This window comes from Carcharhinus amblyrhynchos, chromosome 6, assembly GCF_965287045.1.
Source record: "Carcharhinus amblyrhynchos chromosome 6, sCarAmb.v2.hapA, whole genome shotgun sequence".
Taxonomy (NCBI): Eukaryota; Metazoa; Chordata; class Chondrichthyes; order Carcharhiniformes; family Carcharhinidae; genus Carcharhinus; species Carcharhinus amblyrhynchos.
Window position 1 is genome coordinate 81554248 of NC_137329.1, and position 7343 is coordinate 81561590.

The window sequence follows — 7343 nt, forward strand, 5'->3', positions numbered from 1 at the left end:
TCCCTCTGCACCGTCGCCTGCTGCAGTTTGTCGCCACGTAAGTAATAGTCCTTCCTAAATACATCGATGTCTTCCCATACAAATGTTTTGTGATGCAAATCTGCATGTTGAAAGAATAAAGAAAGAGCTTGTGTTAATATAGTGTAGGAAATAGTTCCCAGTACTGCAGGGAGTAACTTCTGAAGACCATGCAACAAGAGGGCAACAAAGAATGGTGTCATTCTTGCTGTTGACTGTAAAATGAGTCTCCCATACTCTGCCGCGTTAGCGTCTTCGGGCTCGAAGGCAGGGCTGGCAAACCGATGTGTATAAACATGGTCCTACATCATCTCGAGCGCTTTTTTAATTTCAATGAGCGCATTATCAATAATTTTCACAAGCCCATTTGTTGCAGCAGTTGCTTTCACAAGCATTGCTTTAGTCGCAATTATTGAGAATTATTTTCCCCCCTCGGGTTCCAAAGCTTTTGCATGATAATTACACAACTGCCAGCATTAATTTAATTCTGGTGCTCATTGTTTTTTCTAAAACTAACAATACCAGACATTCAGTTTATTCATTAGCATTTAATTAGGGCCTTATTTTGTGCCAATCGCATGATAGCAGCTGAGAATATATTCGCCCTGTGCCACTTCTCCTGGCCGAACAAAGCTGGGACTTCTTCATTTATATGTGGGACATCTCTGTCATCAGCTGCTGAATGGTGAAGCGGTGCAATTATTGTCTGTTCAAGTTCCTTTGTTTCTTCAGTCTTGCTGTAAGTAGCACAGGCTACATCACGTTGACTGATTATTTAAAGGTCATATTCAGAAGGGCTTCATTGAAGAAATATTAATTGTCAGTGCGGACTGTCACCTCATGCAGAAATGGCCCCTTTCTTAAAGGGCATGGCAACTCTATGGTTCTTATATCCATACATCTCTTAATCTGTACAGTTATGACATGACAGTTGATTGGCAGCATACGTTACAGCGTGTCTTTTAAAACTAATTGCTTAAAGTTTCATTTCTATCGGGCAAAAGATGCCAAAAGAGGAATTCTTGAAAACACCATTTCACTTGTTGATTTAAGGTTTAAAGTTTATTTATTAATGTCACAAGTAGGCTTACATTAACATTGCAATGCAGTTACTATGGAAATCCTCTAGTCACCACAGTCCGGTGCCTGTTTGGGTACACTGAGGGAGAATTTAGCATGGCCAATGCACCTAACCGGCATTATTTTCAGACCGTAGGAAGAAACCGAAGCACCCGGAGGAAGCCCACACAGATACAAGAAGAATGTGCAGACACCAGACAGACAGTAATCCAAGCTGAGAAATGAACCCAGGTCCCTGTGAGGCAGCAGTGCTAACCACTGTGCCACCGTGTGAATAAAAAGGAAGAAAAGCAATGATATCACCACTGCATAGGTTGGCCTATGGCTGCACTCACGTGCAGGCAGAAGGGCTGTAAGTCGAAGTGCTATCCTTAATGGTCTGCCACTCGATGCACAGTCCTGGGCTGTTGAACTGCTCCCACACCGTTCTTTTGGTAAACCAAATGAACTAAATTAAACAAATTCATGGTTAGGGTTAAATAAAGAAGGACGTCCCCCAAAAAGAAGAGAACTGGCCGAAACAAAAGACAAAGTACAACGGAAATGTCAAACATTAAATCAAAAAGTGATTAAGGGGGGTGTGTGGGGGGGGGGGTTGATAATATTCCCTAGACCCTGCTGTGCCCATTTGGCACATAAAGCCTCGACATGGCCCTTGGAGTCTGCATTTTCCCTCTCCAGGGACACACTGCCACAAATATAGTCACGATAGGGGATAGACTGTGGGGCTGGACAACCCCTTTGGTCACCCGCTGCCTGGATCTGTTTATAGCTACAAATCTAACTAGGCCAAGAGCTGATTCACAACGAAGTCCCCCCCGCGCAACCGCCGCCCCCACCTCCGCCCCCACCTCCACCCCCACCGCATACTGGGTACCCGTAAATCAGGAGCATGGGACAGAAGTGCAAATTGAACATCAATAAAAGTTTTTTTTTTAGATAACTAAAAAGGCAGTGCAGTGTATAACGATGAACATTGACATGGTCAACAGACTCCACAAAATCACAGAAGACTCCCCACCTCTTGCATTGGAAAATGAAAGATTGATTGGATAACCCTGCTTAACAAGTTTCTAAATGAGCTGCACTGAGCTGAATAAGCCTCTTGGGAGGGTCAGATAGCCCTACAGACTCTGAATACACCTTAGCAAAAATGGCCAGTGTCGGGGAAACTGGCAAGCCGTTTACTGCAGGTATTTCTGGGCCCAGAGCTCCTCTATTCCTAACCGAAGTGTGTCTGAATATTAAGCTTAGAGTCTCTCATCTCTTCCTTAAACAAATTAAAGATAGAATGGTGTCATGAATTTGATACTGGGTAAAGGATAACAAATGACAAACATTTTGCATCATTTATGTTGTTCAAACATCAGGGCACCTACACTCCATCTGAACACTTAACTTCAGCATCCCAAATGTTAATATTATGGATTTCTATCTCATTGTCATATTCCACTTGATTATGGAATGGAGGTGAACTAAGATTTTATAGCAACTTGTTGATCAGAGTTAATTATGGAATCGGCCATTTTCATCAACAATAGTTAACAGTATTGATGCTCTTACAGTAAAGGAATCTTGAGTTGATTTTAAGTAATTGGTGAAACCACGACAAGCTGAGATTTCCCATCCCCACCGTGGCAGGACCACCAAGGAGGCTACAGGTAAGCTGGCCAAAAAACGATTGACCCACCCCCACTTGCTGACCCAACACCGCTGGCCTGACCCTACTGCATCCCCATTTGGTGTCCAACAGCAGCGCGCACCCCCCTCAATGCCTGAACACCCTGAGCCCCTCATGTTCAATCTCTTCGACCTCACTCGATCCGACCTGCATTTCCACATGGTTTCCAACCCTGACACATACCCCCTAATGCCTGAATACCCTCACACCCACCTCCCCATGTTCAACCTCTTTGACTTGACATGATCCGACCTGAACACCCAATGTCCCTCCCCACTCCACTGTTGGGCAATCTCCACAATGACTGACTCTGCACAACTTTGCTGACCCAACCTGCAACCCCCCCCCCACCTCACATGTGTGACTCCACCCCTTTTCCGATACCTGACTCCTCACCTGATGTCTGCCACTCCCACTCCTCACCTGATGTTCAGCTGCCCCTCTCAATGTCCAAACCCACCCCTCCACCCCACCACAATGTCTGTCATTGTCATGGATGTCAGAGGTAGGTTCTTTACTCAGAGGGTAGTAAGGTCATGGAATGCCCTGCCTGCAGCAGTTGTGGACTCGCCAACTTTAAGGGCATTCAAATGGTCATTGGATAGGCATATGGATAACATTGGAATAGTTTAGGTTAGAGGGTCATTAGATTGGTTCCACTGGCCGGCACAACATCGAGGGCCGAAGGGCCTCTACTGCGCTGTAATGTTCTATGTTCTCCCCTCGATGTTAACATACCATTCACTTACTTAGACTTCTCCCTGTCCTGTTATTTGCAATGGGACATTTGCTTTACGGCAGCTAGTGCTGTTAAAAAGAGGGTGTGTCCTCCTTCGCTACACTCCTTTTATCTTTCATCACTAGAGCTGGGGACCTGCCGTACTGCCTCAACCTCACTCAGTATGAGTCAGGAAAATCGGCCAGGACAGGCGCTTAAGAATTTAAGTGGATACAGTGTGACAATCCACTGTTGACTGCCACTCCCATGAAGCTATGACTTAATAGCATCCTCAGTTCCACCAATCCTGCAAAGGCCTCCTCACTGACATTAGAAAGCTACCGATAATGAGAACAGGAACACATGAAATGTCAAGAAATTAGGCAATAGAGGCCATTTGGTGTCTGCGTGAGTGTAAATGGCGACACAGGCACAAAATTTCTTGACAGGGAAATCAAGGAATCGAGATTCTCGCCAGCGAGATCTGGGTTCCCAATCTTTCCTGTCCCTTGCCGGTGGTGTAACAAGATTCCTGCCCTTCAGTTAAGCACAGACCATCCCTGCCACATGATTCCCCCCTCATGGAATATTAAAACCTTTTATAACAACTTTCTGAAGATGGGAAACAGTAAAGTGCATCCCACTGGGAGCATCAAGGTAAGTATAGCACCGGGGTGGGGAAGCGGGTGGAGGGGCAACACATGCCTGGACAGTGCCAAGGCATTGCCCACTGGCACTGGTTGGCCTGACCAATCTGGCATCTGGGGCGCCCCATCGGGCGTTGTGAAAGGCTTCCAGTTATGTGGGGTGGGGGTGGGGTGCAGGGAAAGGGCCAATGCATTTGACGTGGGTGGGGGGGTGTGGTTTGCCAGTGATGTGGGAGGGTGCAGGGGAACTTGGCAGTGAGGGACCATTACCTGCAACACTGCCATGGTGGTCAACAGGGAGAGGGGGGAAAGAACCCCTGATATTTGTGTGGTGAAGGGTGGGGCAAAGGAAGAACCCCAATACATTTGTAATGGGGTGGGAATTTTACCTCAGTGCTGAATGGAACACCCTTTAAAGAAGGTGCCCTGATCTCTGTGGAGCCAGTCTTGCTGACTATCAGAGACAGCCCACCAAACCAAGGATGTAAAAAATGTCCCCAATTTAATCTATCAAAGAGGCTGCAAATCTGGACTAGAATCTTCCAGCCCTTCATGCCTCACTGTCACTGCAAGCAAGGATAGAGAATCTGGCTCTGAGGCAAATCTCCGCTCACTGCAATGGAACCAGAGAATCCCGCTGGCATGAACAGCCGGAAAATTCCAGCCCTGTTCTGAAAACCTGACTGTTCATCTGGAGAGATACATCCTGGTTTTCAGTCAGACCCAGACACTGAGAAGTTAGGGGGAAATGCCACTCATTGTTAGAGGCCATACTGAAGCCTTGAAATAATGAATGTGTCATAAATGAGCATCAGCCTGACATAATCACACACCATTGGGGAGATGATAGCTTAGTGATGTTATCACTAGACTATTTATCCAAAAGCTCAGCTAATGTTCTGGGGGCCTGGGTTTGAATCCCACCACAGCAGATACTGGAATTTGAATTCAATTAGGAAAAATATCTGGAATTAAGAACCTACTGATGACCACAAAACCATTGTTGTTTGTTTGAAACAACAATGTTGTTAGGGAAGGAAATCTGCCGTCCTTATTTGGTTTGGCCTATACGTGACTCCAGAGTCACAGCAATGTGGTTGACTCTCAATCGCCCTTGGGCAACTCGAGATGGGCAATAAGTACTAGCCAGCCAGTGATGCCCATGTCTCATGAATGAATTTTAAAAAAACATACTTGAGAGCCATTCTCCCAGACCTCTCCATCACCAATCTGGGTAAGTCCTGTCCCAGCAGCAGGACAGACACACCGAAGTGTGCAGCACAGTCAGAGGGAGTTGCCTGGGAGTCTTCAACATAGGCTCCAGATCAAATGAAGTGTTAGGGCAGAGGGCAAAGGTGGGTTAGGAAACCTCCTGCTGATTACCTCCTTCCCTCAGCTAATGAATCAGTACTGCTTCATGTTGAACACCACTGAAGAAGCACTGAGAGTAGCAAAGGCACAGGTGCTCTGGTTCAGCAATTTCAACATTCATTGCCTGGTAACACCACTACTGATCGAGCTGTCTGAGTCTTGAAAGTCATACCTGCCAGGTTGGGCCTGGTGCTGGGAGAACCAATGAGATGGAAAAAGCTGCCAGTGTTGTGCTTGGAGACAGCCCATACCAAACAAGTGAAAAGATCTTGTGAGACATTTAACATGAAACACTTCTGTACATTGAATAGGAGCTGGAAACATGCATTGAAATATCCCTCCCAAACTTGTGGAAACATAGTGGATAGAATCAATGTTATTTTTGTTTTCTTTCTCTCACTGTCACAGTCCTTGTTCTTTGTTACATCTTGTACAATAAAACAAAGTCTAAGGGAAAATACCAATGCAAATCTTTGGTCAGTTTGTGTGGAATCTTTGGATTTACTACGAGAATGTAGGCACTTTCATCTTTTAAATCCTCAGGTTATCTTTTTCCCTCCTTCAAATTTTAAAGTTTATCACTGCATCTATAATAGAAATTATGTATGTTGCAAGCTAGAAAGAATATACAGCAATTCCAAGGGCTGGTGGCCTGCAGAGCTTTTGTTTTTGCAATGTACCCTGCATATATTTCTGCATTATCTTTACATAGAATGATCTATAATTATATACAAAATGCAGCCCTTAGGTTGAAAAAGTGTTTGTGACAAGCTTTTGAGAACCCTTTCCATTTAGATTAGTTATTCAGCGTTATGTCAATACTTCATTCTTAACATTTTGTTCTTCCAAATTTTACTTATACAATAGTGTATGTTTTTCTTCCCTCCCTGCTATGCAACAAACAGATGAACTCATCAACCTTGCCCTTGAGAATGACTATTAGTTAAGGCTGAGATTTCAACATAGATTTCTGTGCTAAAAATCAATGAGTTGTAGTTAATAGTAGACTGGTTTTTAAAGCTCCCTTGCTACTTGAAGTCTCTTTAAATAGTGTTGTTTATATCTTTACATTTAATACTCTCTTGGGCTGATGTGGGAAGTATTTTCTCTCAAGGATGTGGAGCCGGATTTTCCAACCTCGCCTGCAGTTGGGATTCTCCAGGCCTGCCAAATTCTCCATTCTGGGTGGCAGTGGCAGCAGGACGTGAACGGTCGGAGACTCCTGGCCCTGATCTTTTCTCACTGATTTCAAGATGCCTCATTATCTCTGCCAATAAAATACTGAACTTCCTTTCAGCAACTTAAATTTGAATCCAAATCCCAATTAGGTAACAGCATTTGGCAGCAAAGAGAATGGGGTTATCCAGGCAAATACAGACTAAAAGGATGTTTACTTGCTATTCTATTCCTAACTACTTTGACCTTGAACAGAGGGCAATTTCGATCCAGTAATTTTGCCATTTCCCCTGCATTGGGCCAGAACTTACTTTAGTAGGTGAATAAGTAGTCACTGCCATTCTTTAGCCTTGGCATTATCCATTTAATGACTATGACCTCTTGCACTGGATATTGGTGAGGTCTTAACAATGCGGGTCTCTCTAGAGGCCATGTAAAGACAATCTGAACAAAGCAATCATCTCCTGAAATAATTAATTAAAGATTTGTTAATGAGGCAGGTAGGATCAGAAATAGAGGCCAGAATTCTCTCACCCCTCCTGCCATTGCAATTATAGCAGGCGGGTTGTGGACAACGTGAAGGCCCATTGACAGTCAGGAGGGAATTTAGACCACCAGCTGGAGAATTCCGCCCAGGATGTGTTCATAGAAT